A 20,554-nucleotide genomic window follows, 5' to 3' on the forward strand; every position below is an offset into this window, starting at 1 on the left:
TCTCTCAGCTTGTGTTTCTGGTGAAGAGCAATTGCAGTGCTTAGTTCCAACATAAAACCCACTTTCAAGTCAAGATTTCCCACGTTCAAGTCAAGGGGTGTAGATGGCAGCGTCTGTAGCGGTTTGTTTGTTAGTAGCTCTCTCTCTCTCTCTCTCTCTCTCTCTCTCTCTAACATTAGTGTCTAGTACTGTTTTGATATATTCTACCATACCTCAATTCTCACTCTTGTTTGACTACAAATATGTGCCTTAAACCCATCTCTGTACTCAAGGCCTACTCTCGCAGACGCTCTCATCCACAAAGCAGAGGTCACAATCCCAATAACCTCATCTACCCTCCTCTGTTATGTAAGTCTCAAACAGTAGTGGTAGGTGGGCTCTGGAATTGTCAGTCTGCGGTAAAGAAAGCTGATTTTATCTCTGCTTTAACTTCCCATTACTCCTTTGATTTTCTTGCTCTAACAGAAACCTGGATATCCCCACAGAACACTGCTACACCAGCTGCTTTATCCTCTGCCTATGCTTTCTCTCACTCACCACGAGAAACAGGCAGGGGTGGTGGTACAGGTTTATTGTTGTCAAAGAAATGGTGCTTTAAACCTCTACTCTTCTCTAATTTAACCATCTCTTCTTTTGAATTTCATGCCATTTCAGTTACCTCTCCTATCAACCTTGTTATCATTGTTGTCTACCGCCCTCCTGGTCCCCTAGGAAACTTCCTGGAAGAAATGGACTCACTGCTTAGTGCTTTCCCTTCCGATAGCTCCCCCCTGACAGTGCTTGGTGACTTCAACCTCCCCTCTGACAAGCTACATTCTTCTTCCCTCCTGTCTCTTCTCGACTCTTTCTCCCTCACACTCAACAGCTACATCCCCACACACAAAGGAGGCAATGTCCTGGACCTGGTTTTCACCCGTCCTTCTCCAGCTACAGATGTGACTGCTACCCCACTCCACGTCTCTGATCATCACCTGGTATCCTTCACCATCACTCTACCTATCTTACCTAAAACTACCTCTCACCCCCTTGCTCTTACTCGCCGCAACCTTCACTCTGTCTCACCTTCATCTGTAGCTTCTGGCACTCTTTCTTCCCTTCCTGATGCTAAGTCTTTTTCCTCACTACCCTTAGACTCAGCCACAGATACTTTCCTCTCATCTCTTTCCTCAACTATGGACTCCCTCTGCCCTATGTTCGCTAAACCCAAGAAAACTTCTTCTTCTGCTCCTTGGCTTTCAGATGTGCTGCGCAACAATCGAAGAGAGCTAAGATCATCAGAGAGAAAGTGGAAGAAATCACAACTTGATGCAGATCTTGATTTTTACAGAACACTTCTTGTCAAGTTCTCCTCAGATGTGACTTCTGCCAAGACTTCCTTCTACAAGGAAAAGCTTGATGCTTCCTCACATGACCCTCGGAAATTCCACAACATCATCTCTTCTCTGCTCAACCCCCCGGCTCCACCTTCTTCATCCTCCCTGACTGCAGAAGACTTTGCTTCTTTCTACCAGGAGAAGATTGAGGAAATCTGCCGGACCTTCACTTCAGCCCCGACTGCACTTACATCTCAGAGTATGGATTCCCCTACACCTTCGTTGTCACATTTTTCAACTGTGGCAGCAGAAGAGATTTTACAACTCATCCAGTCCTGCAATCCTACCACCTGCCCATTGGATCCACTCCCTACCACTATGCTCCAGACCATCTCACAAGACCTCTTGCCCTTCATTTCCACTATCATCAATAGATCCATAGCATCTGGTCAGGTACCAACTACTTTCAAGAGAGCAAGGGTTATTCCCATCCTAAAGAAACCTGCTCTGGATCCATCAGACATCAGTAACTACAGACCGGTATCACTTCTCTCATTTCTTTCAAAAATTCTTGAACGCATTGTCTATAATCAACTGTCTGTCTATCTCTCACAGAACAACCTCCAAGATCCCAAACAGTCTGGCTTTAAAGCAGCTCACTCTACAGAGACAGCCCTTTTGGATGTCTCTGAGAAGCTACATACTGCTAGATCAGCCAAACTATCATCCGTCCTTATCCTCCTTGACCTTTCAGCAGCGTTTGATACGGTCAACCACAAGACTCTCTTATCCTCCCTCAAGAGTCTTGGGATTTGCGGATCAGCTTGGGAATGGTTTGCCTCCTACCTGGAAGGACGCTCATATCAAGTAACATGGAGGGGAGTGACATCTGCTCCACGCAGACTCTCCACTGGCGTCCCACAGGGCTCAGTACTTGGTCCTCTTCTTTTCTCCTTGTATACTCACTCTCTTGGTGAAGTTATTTCATCACATGGGTTCTCTTACCACTGCTATGCTGATGATACACAACTTATCTTCTCTTTCCCACCCTCAGATGCCACAGCTTCTGCCCGGATCTCAGCATGTCTGGCAGAAATTTCATCATGGATGACTGCTCATCAGTTAAAGCTCAATCCTAGCAAAACTGAACTGCTGTTCATCCCAGGTGATTCATCCCCAGGTCACGATCTTGCTATATCCTTGCACAACGATCTGATCTCCCCTTCAGCCACAGCTCGCAACCTTGGGGTAACCATGGACAATCAACTGTCCTTTTCCTCTCATGTTGCAAATGTGACTCGCTCATGTCGGTTTCTTCTCTACAACATTAGAAGGATTCGGCCATTTTTGTCCACACAGACTGCCCAGGTACTTGTTCAGTCTCTTGTCATTTCTAGACTGGATTACTGCAATGCACTGCTGGCAGGTCTACCTATGAACGCAATCCGTCCTCTGCAAATGATCCAAAATGCAGCTGCCCGGCTTGTTTTCAACCTGCCAAAGTTCTCGCATACCACCCCGCTACTGCGATCCCTCCACTGGCTTCCGGTAGCTGCACGCATCCGGTTCAAAACACTGATGCTGGCCTACAAAGCCAAAAATGGACCAGCCCCCTCTTACCTCAAAGCCCTCATCATTCCTCGCACTGCACCCCGCAACCTCCGATCTACCAGCACTGCTCGACTGGTTCCACCATCTCTCAGGCTAAAAGGCAAGTATACTACAAGACTCTTCTCTGTACTGGCACCAAGGTGGTGGAATGAACTTCCCCTAGAGGTCCGGACAGCCGAGTCACTGGCTATTTTCAAGCGGCAGTTGAAGACCTACTTATTCAGGAAGCACTTCAACTAGCACTTCTTTCCTTATCTTTTGCATTTAAAAAAAAAAAAAAAAAAAAAAACACCTTTGACACTTTTTCATTGTAACTTTGAACAAATGTTTTAAACTCATGGTATCTTAAGTATGTAACCTAGTGAACCAGCATTAATGTATTCAGTGTTAGAGATTTAAGCACTTATGTACGTCGCTCTGGATAAGGGCGTCTGCCAAATGCTGTAAATGTAAATGTAAATGTAAATGTAGATGGTGTATGGAACTTCCTGTTTCTCAGTAAAGTATTATTAGTTCTGTAAAAGAAGCTCCATCTTGCTCTTAGTCGTTCATCACTCAGGTCCAAGATCTCTATCAAGTACAGAGAGAGGATTGTTCTCTTGACAAAATGAGAATACAGGTCATTATTGGAGTCCCACGTTGTCATGGGTAAGTTTTTTCCTCTAATAATGCATGATTCATTTATTTACTACATGTGCAGTTGTACAGTTTCTGCTTTATGAAATGAGAAATGGTCTAAATGTAGTTTAAACCTGTGAGATCAGATATCAGTAAATCGGTCAGCTTTTAATGAACACTTCCTGCACTTCAAAAGTATATAATTTTTTTTTTTTTTTTTTTTTTTTTTTTTTTTTCTGTGAATGACTTCATTAATCAATTTATGTTTTAGGGGAAAAAAATAATTCTAAGAAATTGAAGACTTCCAAAGGCACTAATCTGTCTAAAATATATTTTAATATATAATAATTTTGATCATATTTTTTAACCCTGTGTCCAATTTTCTTTTCCATTAATTACATTTACATTTACAGCATCCAGAACGATGTACAAAAGTGCTTTTAAGTCTCTATCATTGAATACATTAACTCTGGGCTGTCTGTGTCAAATGTGCTGCTTTACAGCCAGACTGGTTTGGATCTTGGAGGATGTTCTGTGAGAGTGTTACACATCATCAGTGTTAAGATGTAGATTTAAAGGAGTCTAAAGCAAGTAAAGTTTTCACAGTACAGATTATGGCTGGGGTGAAATGACAAAAATCTAATAATATTTAATACAAATACATAAACACAATCAGAGATAAATATTAATTTACGTTTAAACTTTATTGTTTTTCTATATTTCTCTAAAGCTCCTTTAAGAAAATGTGCATTCTTGAAAGCGCAATACAAAAAAATTGAAAATTTAATGTGCTACATTTAAAAGATTCTACAACATCCCTGATATATATACAATTTTTGGGGATTGTTATTTTCTGTTTTCATGCAATTTTGCTTTATTTGTAAAATAGACTTTGGATGATGTTGGTAGAAAAATTCTACCTCAGAGAAAGACTTGCACAACAGTTTTCTGAAATATCATTTATCCTTTAATCAACTGTGATGTTAGAATGATTTCCCTGCCATTTTAATCATAAATAAATTTTATCACTGTGTTTAACGACAACGACATTGACGATATGTCACGGCGTCATGCTAACTGCTAACACATCTTGTAGGAACAAATACTAATAAAACCTCCTTTTTTACTACAGAACGTGGGTCACTATAAACACTGTAACTTAGTACTGTTGTCTTCAATACTCTAAACCTCGATAATCTTCGGTGAAGTATCTTTATCGCACAAGCTTCACAAAACACAACACTACACTCGCCATGAGCTCTCTCTCTCTCTCCCCCTCTCCCTCTCTCTACTCCTGTACTTCCGGGAATGCGAGTTGGATTACTTGTCAAAATAAAAGTATTACAAATACAATCACTTAAGATTATATATAAGTATAAACCTATTATGTAAATAATCACTTGTAGAAGATACTGTTTTAAAGTTTATACAGATCAGAGGTGTGTTTCAGTTTACAATAATATTAACAGAATGCTGATGATTTTTTCTTCCTCTGCAGGTTCACTGTTTCAGGATCATGTTGTCTGTAGATTTAATCAGAGTAAACAGTGTTATGTAGCTGTGGGACAACGACTGCACCTGCAAATGCCGCTGGAGGATGGGTTTGACCTAAAGACCACTGGTTTAATTTTAAGATATAGAAAAAACCAAAGTTCCCCACCAACACCACGTCTCCCAAGATGGCAGTTTGTTAATGATAATAAAACTATGATACTAACCAGTGCAGAGAGGAGCGACTCTGGAACATACACTTTAAACATCTTTGATGTAGACGGGAGAAGTAAAGGCAGTTATACTCTCCAGGTGAACATTGAAGGTAGGACCACACAACCTCTAATCACATCACACAGCACACTACAAGTTATTTCATAAATGTATAAAACATAAGCATTCATCCACACTAAAGTCTCTTTCAAGATTTATTTTTGTATTTTAAAATGTATTTATGTAAATGAGGCTTCATCTAATTAAAAAATGCAGAAATGTACATCCACACTATTGTCTCTCTCAAGATTTTCCTTTATATTTTCATATTTCAAGTTCAAGTTTGTTTTCTTTATTGTCAACTCTTCCACATGTACAGTACATACATAGAGAATTGAAATTGTATTTCTCTCAATCCCAAGGTGCAAAATATTAACAATGGATTTTAAATAAAGCAGTGCCAGGCATATGCAGGTAAAGTGCAGATAAAAATGAGAAGACCAATGCTGCACAAAGTGACTGGTGCATGTTGTCGTATATTAGTGGGAGGGGGGAGTGGAAGGACCTGGGGATGAGGGCTTTGCGGGTGAGACGGGTCTCTTAAATGTCCTGGAGGGAGGAGCGAGACACAGATAATCTTCTCAGCTGCTCTCACTATGCTCTGTAGCATCTTCAGGCAGGATGCGTTGCAATCACCGTACCACACAGTGATGCATCTCGATAGTATGCTCTTGATGGTGCCTCTGTAGAAGGTGTGCATGATGGGTGGCGTGGCTCTGGCTCTTCTCAGTTTGCGGAGGAAGTAGACGCTGCTGTGATTTCTTGGCCAGTGCTGCTGCATTTTCAGTCCAGGAGAGGTCCTCTGTGATGTGCACACCCAAGAACTTGGTGCTACTCACTCTCTCCACAGTGGCACCGTTGATGGTCAAAGGAGCATGCTGAGTGTGCGCTCTCCTGAAGTCGACAACAATTTATTTATGCAAACGAGGCTTCACCTAATTAAAAAAACAAATATACAGATTAACAAAAACAATTGGGGTTTTAATGTTATTAGAAATATATATATATTTGCTGTATCTATTTTTAAGATTATTTTGTTGTGTTTATGACTTGTTATTTATTTCTGGTTTGATAATGTGTTTAGTAATTTATTCTGAGGTGTTTATCTCTAATCTACAGCTCAGGTGTCCTCAGTGAAAGTGTCATACAGCTGCTTGTCCTCTGGAGTCATGAAAGTGACCTGTTCTGCTGATGGAGACAACCTTCACTTCAGCTGGACTTCTGACTTTAACACACTCCCTCAACTGGAGAACGGGACCAGCACTGTCACACTGGAACATCCAGGAAATCTCACCTGCCATGTAGAAAATAACGTCAGCCGTGACCACGATACCGTTAAACTCCATCAATGTATTGGTGAGTCTGTCTTTTATAAAGAATGATTTGATGAAGGATATAATATCATATAATATAATATAACTCTTTGTATTTTGTATATAAGTAAATTTGAGTCTTTAGATGATTTTGGTGAAAAATGCTAATTTAATGGTGAACTGGATTTTAAATAAAAGCCAAGAGTTTGCAGAAATATTTATTAATCACATAATCCCTGATGTTGTATATTTTAATATTTATTTATGTAAATGAGGCTCCAGCTAATTAAAAAATGCAGAAATGTACATACCGTATTTTCCGTACCATAAGGCGCACCGGATTATAAGACGCAGTCTCAATTACGGGGTCTATTTCTGTTCTTAACCCATACATAAGGCGCACCGTATTATAAGGCGCACGATAAAACAAAAAAAAAAGGTAACGAACGCAAAACAGTGAGTTTAGTTGACCTTTATTCTACTATTTAACAATACACACACATTATTTTTTAATCAATCTTCTCCCACAAATCCATCAAAGTCCTCATCTTCTCTGAGCAATTTCACCATCAAACATGCCGGGTTCCCTCTCATCATTGTCGGAGTCAGTCTCGTTGCCAGGTGGCTGTTCAGCAATGATGCCGGCTTTCGCGAAAGCTCGGACAACAATAAAAGCAGACACCTTAGCCCAGACCCAATCCACAATCCATTCACATATGGTGGCGTAACTCGCCCGGCGCTGCCTCCCAGTCTTAGTAAAGGTGTGTTCGCCGTCTGTGATCCATCGCTCAGATATTTTTGGTTCAATTATGTGTTTGATTGTTATGGCTTCTTACTTTCCTGCACTGTCCACTTTATTAGAAACACCTGTAGACATTCATGAAGTTATCTAATCAGCCAATCATGTGTTTGATTTCTTTGACTTTTATTGTTGCATTGTTGATGGTACCAGATGAGCTGCATAAACTGCAGATCTTGTGGGACTTTTACATACAACAGTCTCTACATCTCTCATCAAGGTGTAAAAATGTTTAAACCCAACATTCATGCTATGGTCATAGAGATCAATAGGTGATAGGTTAAGAGATGTTCTTTACCTGCTGCGCTTCTGCCACATACAGTATTTCCAGGTTTTCCTATTAAAGTGGACAGTGTGTTTATTAGCCCATGCTGATTGTGTTGATTTTATCTTGATGATCTGCTTAATATGAGAAGTTGCTCTCTCTCTCTCTCTCTCTCTCTCTCTCTCTCAGATTACATGATTGTGTTCGTGTGGCTCTTTGAGGTCATCATCCTGCTGTCTGTGTTAGTGGGCACACTGTACATTTACCCCAGAATCTCCAGGAAACAGAAGACACCAGAGAGTAAGACTTTAATACTTGTTAGCTTAAAAAATTAACATATAAAAAAAAGTCCATATTTGAATTTAAAGTATGTGCTAAGATGTAAAAACAGAAGACCAGGAACATCTAGAAAACAGAATGTCTAAAACTGATGTATTGTCTAAAGCTGATCAACTGAGCTTTATTTTTTCCATCCAAATATCAGGACCAGGAAGCTCAGTAACCCTGAACAAGGATTAGAAGAGGCAGTCTGTGGCTGATCTCCTCTATATGAGCAGGCATCGCTCTCCGTCTCATCCAGACTAAAACCTGATAAAACTGTAACCATTACCATAACAGTGTAACAGTGCTATCTGCTTACCGACATTGCTTTTGCTCTCTGTTTTGGATTATTTGCTGTGTTTTAAATAAAATAATTCAGCCTCATTATTCATATATCATACTGAGTGCTAATTTTGTTTATGTTTTATTTCTAATTTTCTAACCACAATGTAATGCTTTGATGCCACAAAGGCATAAATTTAATATAATATTCAATATTTTTGAAATGTAAATCAAGTTATAAATTTAAGTCCTATGTAATAAATGTGTAAATGCCACTCATGTGTTCTAGACTGTTCTATTGTCTCTATATACTGTAGCATTAAGGAGGAACAGTGACAGGAAGAACGTCACCAAGTCAAGTCTAGAAGCTTTTATTGTCATTTTAACCATATATAGCTGTTGCAGTACACAGTGAAATGAGACAATGTTTCTCCAGGATCAGGGAGCTACATAGAATAAAGACAGAGCGAAGGACTTAGTAAGTTAGTCCTAGATACATAATGTGCATCTGTGCAACCTGGTGCAAACAGGACAAAAGACAGTGCAAACAAAAAATACAAGACAATACACAAAAGACAATACACAAAAACAGTGTAACCAGTGATCAGTGTAAATACTGTATGTTCAATCAAATTGTCATGTGCAGAAATACTGGATGGAACACAATAGTATCATAGCAGCAGTTACATGAGGTATTGTAAGGTATTGTGCAAAACAACAATCGACTGAAATGTGAGACCGCATGTACAAAGATCAAAAAAAGTGTGCAAAAGAGCATGTAAACAGTCTGTTATGGTGGTGCTGTAGACGTGGACGTAAATTGGAGTGTGTATTTGGTGTAGGTCATTGCAGTCCATACAGTTGATTGTGCGTGTGTGTGTGTGTGTGTGTGTGTGTGTGTGTGTGTGCGTGTGCATTGTGCTCGGTACAGTTAAGTTCAGTTCCTGACAGAGGTCTCCCAGTCAGGAAGTCCAGGATCCAGTTGCAGAGGAAGGTGTTCAGTCCCAGCATGCTCACCTTCTCAATTAGGTGCTGAGGGATGATTGTGTTGAATGCTGAACTAAAGACTATGAAAATAATTTGTACGTAAGTGTCTTTACTGTCCAGGTGGGTAAGGGCTACATGAAAGGCCGAGGCAATGGCGTCATCCATAGAGCGGGCTGGACGATATGCAAACTGTAGGGGGTCCAGTGAGGGTGGTAACTGGGTCTTGATGTGCCTCATGATGAGCTCCTTAAAGCACTTATCAAAGCATGGTCTTCCGTCCTGCTACACTGTTCCGCAACTGAGTGTAGAAGTCATTCAGTGCATCTGGGAGGGAGGCATCACTATCACAGGCAGGTGAAGCTGTCTTGTAGTTCACCTGTATGCCACATGCGCCGGGTTTCTCCGCTGTCCTGGAAGTGGATGTGGATTGTCTAGGCTTGTGTGTGCTTTGCTTCTCTGATGGCTCGGGACAGTTTGGCCCTTGGCTAGGTCTCTAGGCTTCAGCAGCTCACACACTTTAGCAGTCATTCGTGGCTTCCGGTTGGAGCGTGTGGTGATGGTCTGGGAGACGGTCACATCATCAATGCACTTGCCTTGCACAATGCACATGTAGCTGGTCACTGATGCCGTGTACACCATCAAGAAGTGCAACCAATGACCACTGATTGCATACATATTCTATGTTTTACATATTACATATTCTACGAATGATATCTAATTTAGTTTAAAAAATCGAACTAGTAATCGTATCTTAAGAGTGATTCAAGACCAATCTCAAAGCAATTCTGAGCAAGGAAAATACAAACGTATATCTTAGAGAGGAGGCTCTGTATGACACATATGACATTATGGTCTAATACAGGGGTGGGCAAACTTTTTGATTCGCGGGCCACAATGGTTATTAAAATTTGACAGAGGGGCCGGGCCAGAATAGGAGATTTGTGTGAACTAATATAAATTAAATGTAAAAACCATTACATGAAAAGATTTAGCATTTAACAGGCAGCAAAACTCCATTGAGCTTAGTTTATTGTAAAAATTGTTTTACAAATTTATTAATTTAATAACGTAGTAATAAACTCCCATTCAGTTTCAGTGGGAACAGTGTTGTTGGTCTCATTTTTTTGCAAGTGCGTCAATGTCTGGTGTTATATTTGTTGTGGCAATTCTCAAGATAGATCCGAGATGTTGGTCAGTTGACCTGGATCTGTGACGGGCTTTGTTGATGTTCATGACGCTGAATGTCTGTTCAAACACATAGGTTGAACCAAACAACATCAGCATCTTCTGTGCCATCCTCCGGAGGTTTGGAAACGTGGCTTCGTTAATTGAAGCATAAAAGTTTGCCTTTGCTCTCCGGACACAAGAGACCTGCTGTCTCAACCATGCATTCTTTAAAAAATTTGCCTTCGGAGAAAGGCTTACTGGCCTTTGCTAATTTGAATGCCAGCAAAAAACTTGCCTTAGTACTTGACTCTTGAATCGCAGTTTGTCTGTGAAAAAGATTTTGCTGAGTCTGTAAATTAGCCGTCAATCACTGAGCTGTAGCTGCCCGTTTTTGTGGAGACTGTTTACTAGCGTAGTTAGCATGTTTTGTGGCAAAATGACGGCTGATGTATTCTTTAAAAACTGCTACATTTTCTTGGCATATCAGACACACAGCTGTTGATCGGACTTCAGTGAAAAAATATTTTGTTGTCCACTCTTTATTGAACACTCGGCACTCACTGTCTACTTTTCTTTTCTTCTGTCCGCTCATTTTAACTGAAGTGCAAAGCGACAAAATGAAGTAGAGAGTAACCGTTAACCGTAATGCATCAGACTCAAGGGTCAATGTCTTCGGGGTGTGCCATCTGCTGGGAAAAGATGGGAATTACAGCTTGGTAAAATGATTGCGGTGTCTATAATAAAATTTAATTTAATAATATAACGTGGAACGAGTTCGGCGGGCCGGATTAAAAAGCCCACCGGGCCGTATGTCTGGTCTAATATAAGCTTCACCATGTCTCTATGTTAAGATATTTGAGGCTATATCATGTAGAATCCTAAGACGGATTTTAGAAAAAAAAAACTTTTATAGAATAAAAAAACTATAAAAAACTTTTATAGAATATATCATAGATGTTATCTCTATTATTATTTTTCACAAAAATAATCCCTACATGATCTAATGTATCTATCAGAATTTAAATACTGTACATTTCTTCTCCTTCTTCTGAAGAAATTCTTAAGCCTCTTAAAAGTCCTCCTCATTACACCTAAGACTTTTTGATCCTTTTGAGCTCTTTTTAGGGTTAAGATGCTTTGCAAATAACATATTGCAGTAACCGGGGTAGATTAGTAAACCCTGGACTCTTGAGCAGGAGCCTTTCCCAGGGGACTCAAGATGGTGGACAGTCTGGATGAGGTAATAACCCATGGCAGGGCACACACACACACACACACACACACACACACACACACACACACACACACACACACACACACACCCTAGACAGTTTAGACATTTTAAAGGGCATATGTTTGTTGTCAATGGTTGCCCTTCTTGATGATGACATTCTTCCTGTCACTGTTCCTCCTTAACTGTATGCTACAGTATATACAGACAATAGAACAGTTTAGAACAAATGAGTGTGTAGGTGAGTTACATTAAAAAAAATACTAAAATCATTAATAATAACTAAAACAGATTTTATTTCAGCATTCACACATTCTGTACATAGGACTTAGAAATTAGATTTACATTTCAAAAATATTTAATATTTTATTAAATTGTTGCCACTGTAGCATTACAGCATTACAATGGGCTTAAAATATAAAGGGGATGTTGTCACTAGGTAAAAGCCACTGGATAGCAGTGTTAGCGATGTCGTCAGTTAACCCAGGATATAATATATCTCAGGAATAAAACCTTTTAAAGGTTAAAACATGAAAGCTTTTGATCACAGTTTTGCCTTTGTATTTACCAGGGTATGAGTAGTGACATTAAAGCTGATGACTCATTGTTGCTGTAACTGTTGCTTAATTCATTATTTTCAATTCAATTTACTGTATGTGTATAAGCACTTCAACGATGGACAGCATAAGTATAGAAACAGAATAAATGTTTTCTAATGTCATTTAAAAAAGACAGACTCACTGGTACATTTTGGCAGTTTAGCTGCACTGTAGGCATGACTGACGTGATATTCGACATTACAGGTGACTTTTTTAATATGCATTTTACCCAGTACGAGAGTCTTGTTGTCGTCCTCCAACTGAGTGTTTGATTCAGAAGTCCAGCTGAAGTGCAGGTTGTCTCCATCAGCAGAACAAAAAATATTAAAAATATAACGTACCTGGGACCATGTTTCACCAAAAGAGATAAAATGACATTATCTACTATATATACTATAATTTTAGCAGCTCAAACAGAGGGTTAAGGGTCTTTTGCATTTTAACATAAGTAACTGCATCAGTTTCTGTAGGAATGGACATGTGTTTAAAACATCTGGATTTAACTTAGAGATTAAAACATTGACCCCCACTGCTCCATGTAAATCTTTCCACTGTAAATCAGCTGCTCTCCTTCTAAGTGGACATTTATAAAACATTCTCCATGCCGGCTTAGTGTCATCTAAAACCCAGATTGTCCCTCCACACTGTATCTTTCCTCCCATCCAGCTTTCTCTTATTTACAGTTTTTACACGACATTTACAAATTTCTTTTCCTTTTGCTTCATAGATCGGTAAAACATGTCCTTTGTCTGCATCAAGGTAAAAACCATTAAAACCATCAAGCTTTGTTAAAAGTTCCAGTTCTGGGAAAGGGTCGCCTTTATCCGGTGTTTCAAACCCTTCGTGGTATTCCTTTAATAAAAACATTTCCTCTTTTGACAACTTGCTGATCATTTGTTGATGTTGATTTCAGTGTGTCACTGTGACCGTAGTCTGAGTTCCTTGGCCTCCTGAGTTCCTTTCCTCTCGTGTCTTTGAAATCCATTCTTGCAGCGTCCACTAGTCTCCTCAAAGTTGTGAAATTTTGTGCCAGCAGAGTTTGTGTGAGGCCTGCAGAAGTGTTTTTAATGTCTAATCATCCTCGTCTTCTAGGAGCCAATATAGTGAGACAGCAGGGCATTGGGATCCATGCTTTGAGAGTCCATGCTTTAAAAACACTTTTGTAAAAATTAGATTTTAGAAATGAGAAAATGTTAGAAACATTTAAAACACTTGGGTCCATTAAAAAGAAAGTTTAATCACAACTAAGCCACTTGTTTTTTTGCAGATTAAAATCTCTCCATATCACCGAATCAGATCCGATCAGGTATTTTTGTACTGTTTGAAAACAAAATGTTGCGATTCTGCTAAAAATGTCTACTAGGCCCTGCCTTCTTTCTTCCATAGGAAGAAAGAGAACACTCTGAAGAACCCAGTGTAATTTGTCCCATACAAAGTTGACTAGTGCTGCTTGAATTTTTTCACCAAGGCCACAGTTAAGCTAGGCGATGCCACAGTGTTGAGTCTACTAGATTGTTGGCCACCAGTACCCTCCCCCTTAGTGACATGTTCGCTTTTAGCCATTCCCCTTTTTTGTTTACCTTCTATTTTTCCTAATACTCAGTCCCAGTTTTTCCTTTCATCATTTAAATAAATCCCTATGTCTCTGAATTCTTTTGTCCACTTTTGTTCACTTGCTAGTTTTGGTAAACCGAAGGTCCAATTTCCTATTGCAATAGCTTCACTTTTTCTCCAGTTGATTCTCGATGAGGAAACTTGACTAAAATCAGAAACGACTTTTTCGAAAACCTTAATTGTGTTTTCATTTAGTACTAAAACCATAACATCATCTGCCTACGCAGATAAAACATGTGGAGCATTAAAACCAGGAAGAATAAAAACATTAAAGACATTTGTATTGTGTAAAAACGGTCTAATAGATAAAGTGTACAACATACCTGATAAAGAACAGCCTTTTTTACATTAATATTTACATTATATTTACATTAATAGAAGCACTTAACCCTCTGTTGATCTTGAGTACACTTTCAACATCCTGGTACATCACCTTTATCATTGCTATAAGACTGGGGTTGAGACCAAAAGCCTCCGGAGTTTTGACCTTGTGTGTTACTTCTTTGCTGTTTTAATTCTTCCTGACTTTTTGTCTGTAAACTGCTTCCTTCATTGACCTGCTTGTCTTACCAGGGTGTCTTTAATTACAACCCCTTTAGCGACCACAATCTCAACTTTGTGAATCTCATCCACAAACATCACCACAGCCTTGTTCATGCTGGCAGCAGAAACAATGCTCTTCCTGCCGATTAGCTTAGCTACCGCTGAGGTGCCTCCTCTACTGTGCACGTGACAGTCGGTAACAGTTTAAACCCATGTTTTCGTGTCAGGATTGTAAAAGCCACTACTGAGCGCTACAGAGCACAGGGTTAGTCATGATACAGCACCTTGGAGCAGGGAGGGTTAAGGGCCTTGTTTAAGGGCCCTACAGTGGCAGTTTGGCATTGCTGGGGCTTGCACCCTAATAACCCTGAGCCTTAACCACTTGAGCTACCACAAGCCTCACATCTCACACACACACACACACACATCATCATCATCACATCACACTCATCACTGACTCTGTACTCACAGCACAACTAAAGAGATCTTAACAAATATCTTTATTCTGGTTTAGAAATAAAGGATTAAATATAAATGAGTAGTAATCTATCTATAGTATATAATATTTAAAAATTAGTAAATATACCTTAAATTGTGCTTAACATAAAAAAAAAAATAATAAGTTTGCTATTGTTTTTCTTGTTTTCTTTTCCTACTTGTAGACACACTAATGCCATCACCATGGTCTTTAATCATATGTAAGGTTTTTGGGTCCTGATGAAAATTAAAAAGAATAGAAAATAAAAAGGAAGTTTTCTGTTGCAGTTTTTAGTGTTGAACCCACACAGCTGCAGCTTCCTAACACCAACATTTCAGCTTCTCTTTTTTAAAGAAAAAAGTTGTACATAAGAAGGGTCAGTTTTTTAGGCTGTTTTCTACCTTTTTTAAGTGTTACGCGAGTGAAATATTTGATCAAAATATCTAACATTGTTCAGCTTTAAATGCATTTTCAGTTTATGTCTAAAACTTTCTAATGAGTTGATTTAAATTTCTGTGGCTTGTCTATCATCTTGTGTTTCTGGTGAAGAGCAATTGCAGTGCTTGCTTCCAAAAAATAAAACAATTAAATGAAGAAATAAAAAAAAGAAACGATGAATCATTGATTTTTAATCATTTTTACATTTATCTGAAATAAACATGGAAAATGTTAAACTCAGGATATCAGGATTAAATGGATGGGTAATACTTACAAACAAAGGCAGATGTAAGTGCAGATTCTATTTATTATAATGTGCAAAAAGAAATAAATATGTAAAGCAGGACAACTCTAAACAAAAGCACTAGGAAGGAAAAGATACAACCATGAAGACAAGGATGAGACACACTTTAGCACCAACAGTAACAAGACCAAGACACAATGAGAAAATGAGAACTTAAATGATGTGGCACTAAAGTGATAATCCAACACAGGTGAGCGTGATCATGGGGGGAAATGGGAAACACAACAATGATGAGACCTAAAAAGGACCAGGCTGTTATGAGAGGTTTATAGACCCTGTATGACCATGTAAGTATGAGTGAGTAAAATATTTCTTCAGACAAGACGAACAAACCACAGGGCTGCTTTAACATTTTCAAGTCAAGGGATGTAGATGGTGTATGGAACTTCCTGTTTCTCAGTAAAGTATTATTAGTTCTGTAAAAGAAGCTTCATCTTGCTTTTGTAGTCATTCATTACTCAGGTCCAAGATCTCCATCAAGTACAGAGAGAGGATTGTTCTCTGGACAAAATGAGAATACAGGTCATTTTTGGTGTCCTGTTGATTTACACCCATGTTGTCATGGGTAAGTTTTATCCTCTAATAATGCATGATTCATTTATTTACTACATGTGCAGTTGTACAGTTTCTGCTTTATGAAATGAGAAATGGTCTATATGTAGTTTAAACCTGTGAGATCAGATCAGCTTTTAATGAAAACTTCCTGCACTTCAAATGTAGGGAATGTTATTTTTCTGTTAATGACTTCAATCAATTCATGTTTTAGGAAAACATTTAAATAAATTTCTAATAAGATCTAAACTGTCTAAAATATATTTTAATATATAATAATTTTGTTGTTTAACCCTGTGTCCAATTTTCTTTTCCATTAATGACATTTACATTTACAGCATGTGACAGACACACTTATCCAGAGCGATGTACAAAAGTGCTTTTAAGTCTCTAACATTGAATACATTAACTCTGGGCTGTCTGTGTCGAATGTGCTGCTTTACAGCCAGACTGGTTTGGATCTTGGAGGATGTTCTGTGAGAGTGTTACACATCATCAGTGTTAAGATGTAGATTTAAAGGAGTCTAAAGCAAGTAAAGTTTTCACAGTACAGATTATGGCTGGGCGAAATGACAAAAATCTAATCAAAATACATATTACAAATACATAACCACAATCAAACAGACGTAAATATTAATTACATTTTAAACTTCGTGATTTTTTTTCTATATTTCTTTAAAGCTCCTTTCAAAAAATGAACTTGCACAACATGTGAACAGAAAGACTTGCACAACAGTTTTCTGAACTATCATTTATCCTTTAATCAACTGTGATGTTAGAATGATTTCCCTGCCATTTTAATCGTAAATACATTTTATCGACTGTGTTTAATGACAACGACATTGACGATATGTCACGGCGTCATGCTAACCGCTAACACATCTTGTAGGAACGAATACTAATAAAACCTCCATTTTTACTAAAGAACGTGGGTCACTATCCACTATATTATTACAATATTATTAACAGAATGCTGATGATTTTTTTCCCTCTGCAGGTTCACTGTTTCAGGATCATGTTGTCTGTAGATATAATCAGATTAAACCGTGTTATGTAGCTGTGGGACAACGACTGCAAATGCCGCTGGAGGATGGGTTTGACCTAAAGACCACTACTAGTTTAATTATAAGATATAGAAAAACCCAAAGTTCCCCACCAACACCACGTCTCCCAAGATGGCAGTTTGTTAATGATAATAAAACTATGATACTAACCAGTGCAGAGAGGAAAGACTCTGGAACATACACTTTAGGCATCTATGATGTAGAAGGGAGAAGTAAAGGCAATTATACTCTCCAGGTGAACATTGAAGGTAGGACCACACAACCTCTAATCACATCACACAGCACACTACAAGTTATTTCATAAATGTATAAAATATAAACATTCATCCACATTGTAGCAGACATACCAAGTGTCCCGGAAGTTCCGGGAGTCTCCCGCATATTCATAGCGGCTCCCTGATTCCCGCAAAATAGTTAAAATCTCCCGGAATCTAGAGCGAGCGACAGAGACTGTGCTCCAAACCTTGGCAGAGGGGGAGGGGGAGACCTTGCGTGTGTGTGTGTGTGTGTGTGTGTGTGTGTGTGTGTGTGTGTGTTTGTGTGTGTGTGTATGTGCGTCATTAAGCGCGTGTAAGTCAGAGAGCATCCTGATTGGCCTGATTTCGGTAAATCAACCAATCAATTGTCAGTGTGGGCGGGCTTTTATCTCTTCTCCTGAATCGAATTAATCAGTAGTGATGGGAAGTTCGGTTCTTTTCCGCGAACCGGTTCTTTCGGACAGTTCGATTTAATGAGCCAGTTCAAAAATCCAGTTCACCAGTTCTTATACGTCCTGACGCAAATTCCATCATCCCGCTGCCGGCAGGTAATACAATCAATTTAACACATTCGAAAAGTTCTTTGTAATCATAACTTTAGTTAAATACTTTAAGTTTTGCAACTAAAACACCCAGTACAGGCATTTATGTGCAAACGTGGATGTTTTACGTGTCTTAAAGGTATAAAGTTAATAAACTAGTTTTCATCAACTTACAAAAAGCGGCATATAAAAATACAGACTAACCTGCACAATAGTCAATAGTAAAATTAACTGACATATATTGAGTGACATATATAGATTTTTTTTTATCTAAAAATGTTTAATAGCCTATGACTAGTTACTATGCATATCCCAATATGTATAATTTGCTCTGCAGGTTCACGCATGCGCAGCATCAACAGTATGTCCGAAACAGTTCGTTCAGTGTACTGATGATTCGCTGTACCAATTCATCGGTTCTCGGACGCGTCCGAAAGAAACAGTTCTCAGTTCAGTGTACTGATGATTCACTGTAACAGTTCGGATATTAGAGCATGCGCAGTATCAACAGCTCATTGGTTCTCGGACGCGTCCGAAAGAAACAGTTCTCAGTTCAGTGTACTGATGATTCACTGTAACAGTTCGGATATTAGAGCATGCGCAGTATCAACAGCTCATTGGTTCTCGGACGCGTCCGAAAGAAACAGTTCTCAGTTCAGTGTACTGGTGATTTGCTGTATCGGTTCAGTAATTCACGCATGCGCAGTATCAACAGCTCGCGCTCACAGTACTCTCAGCACAAATGTCTCAGTTCAGTATACAGGAGTTACATATACTCCGGGATATTAGTTTATTTAGTGTCGGCCCGACTGTCAGGCAATGACCGAAAGTGAGTAACTTTAGTAACTTGTGGATCAGCGCTGATTCAGACGCGAACTGTTTTAGAACGAATCAGTCCGACTTGGTGAACCAGTTCATCCAGTTCACTAAAAAGAACTGGTTCAAAAGAACGATTCGTTCACGAACTGGCCATCACTATTAATCAGTGTATCTAGAAACAGGAGCGCCATCATGGCCCATGGCAGAGGGACAGAGCCCCCAAAAAAACCACAATATCAGGAGGATGGTTTTCCGGAATACCTCCCGGAAATACTTTTGCAGGTTGGGATGTCTGCCTATAGTCTCTTTCACAGATTTTGTTTTATGTTTTTATATTTATTTATGCAAATGAGGCTCCATCTATTAAAAAATGCAGAAACGTAAATATTAACCGGAACAACAAAAACAACCCTAGGATTTTAATGTCATTAGAAACTTACATGTTTATTTCTCACATATACAGGGGCAGGTCATACAATTAGAATATCATCAAAAAGTTGACTTATTTCACTAATTCCATTCAAAAGTGAAACTCCAACAAGTCCTGTTGGAAAATGAAACCTGCATCTCCATAAAGTTGGTCAGCAGCAGGAACATGAAGTGCTCTAAACTTCCTGGTATACGGCTGCGTTGACCTTGGACTTTAGAAAAACACAGTGGACCAACACCAGCAGATGACATGGCACCCCAAACCTCACTGACTGTGGAAACTTTACACTGGACCTCAAGCAACGTGGATTGGTGCCTCTCCTCTCTTCCTCCAGACTCTGGGACCCCTGATTTCCAAAGGAAATGCAAATTTACTTTCATCAGAGAACATAACTTTGACACTCTCAGCAGTTGAGTCCTTTTTGTCTTTAGCCCAGGCGAGACGCTTCTGACGCTGTCTGTGCACTTCATGACCAACTTTACGGAGATGCAGATTTCATTTCCACAGTGCCCTGCACACAGTGCCAAAGCTACCAGTACCTGGTTTTAAGGACATGGTATCCCTGTTCTTACAGTTTTTTCAATCGCTAACAAGCGCTTACCTATACTTAAGATATTTTTCTAAACTCTTACACAGACTCACACCTACAAAACACAATTGGCCAAATTGATAATTTTCCTCTCAAAAACACATTTTGTTAAATATATACTAACTCTCCATTTCAAACAGAACAAATCTTTCTCTGCACACACTAACTTTACCGAAACACTAGAAATCTGACTCAAAATGAAAATTATTCTGTCAAAGAATAACACTTGTTTTCACTTCACAAGGTATATGCAGTCAATCAAAGTACACCAGGTTTCAAAATACGGCTATTGTTGACATTAGAAAACTGCATAGACTTTTATGTTTCAGGTAACATGCAATCCACCTTTTACACAAAATGTCTTAGTTGGAACTGTATGTCCACATGTACAGTAATGTTCACATTCAAATGCATTCCAGTAAAAAGCAAATCAGTTATTTTTTCTTTACTGTTTACTTAAGGAGGGTACAGTAGAAACACAATATAATAGAAGAGAAAAAGTTTTACAGTATTGCTTACAGTGAACAAATAGCATATATAAGAGCATTCTGAAAAACAAAAAACAAAACAGCAAAAAGCCCAGATAAAGAACGGGGGGAACTAAAAATAGCACAAAATTAATGTATCTATCCCTGCAATCTTCAGGGTTAGGCC

At 39.0% G+C, this 20,554-nt stretch overlaps 1 protein-coding gene and 1 long non-coding RNA gene across 2 annotated transcripts in view; one reads left to right on the forward strand and one right to left on the reverse strand.

The window, feature by feature from the left end:
- Nucleotides 1-20,554, forward strand: part of LOC113659134 (carcinoembryonic antigen-related cell adhesion molecule 5-like) — a 569,148-nt gene that overhangs the window by 318,332 nt on the left and 230,262 nt on the right. The window lies entirely within an intron of this gene.
- LOC125138892 lies at nucleotides 15,531-17,920 on the reverse strand. Its single transcript, XR_007138011.1, has 3 exons — nucleotides 17,611-17,920; nucleotides 17,414-17,455; nucleotides 15,531-16,148 (listed from the first exon to the last, which is right to left on the reverse strand). It is a non-coding gene; the product is annotated as an uncharacterized LOC125138892 (long non-coding RNA).

The sequence above is a fragment of the Tachysurus fulvidraco genome, chromosome 15 (genome assembly GCF_022655615.1).
Source record: "Tachysurus fulvidraco isolate hzauxx_2018 chromosome 15, HZAU_PFXX_2.0, whole genome shotgun sequence".
In the NCBI taxonomy this organism is placed as follows: Eukaryota; Metazoa; Chordata; class Actinopteri; order Siluriformes; family Bagridae; genus Tachysurus; species Tachysurus fulvidraco.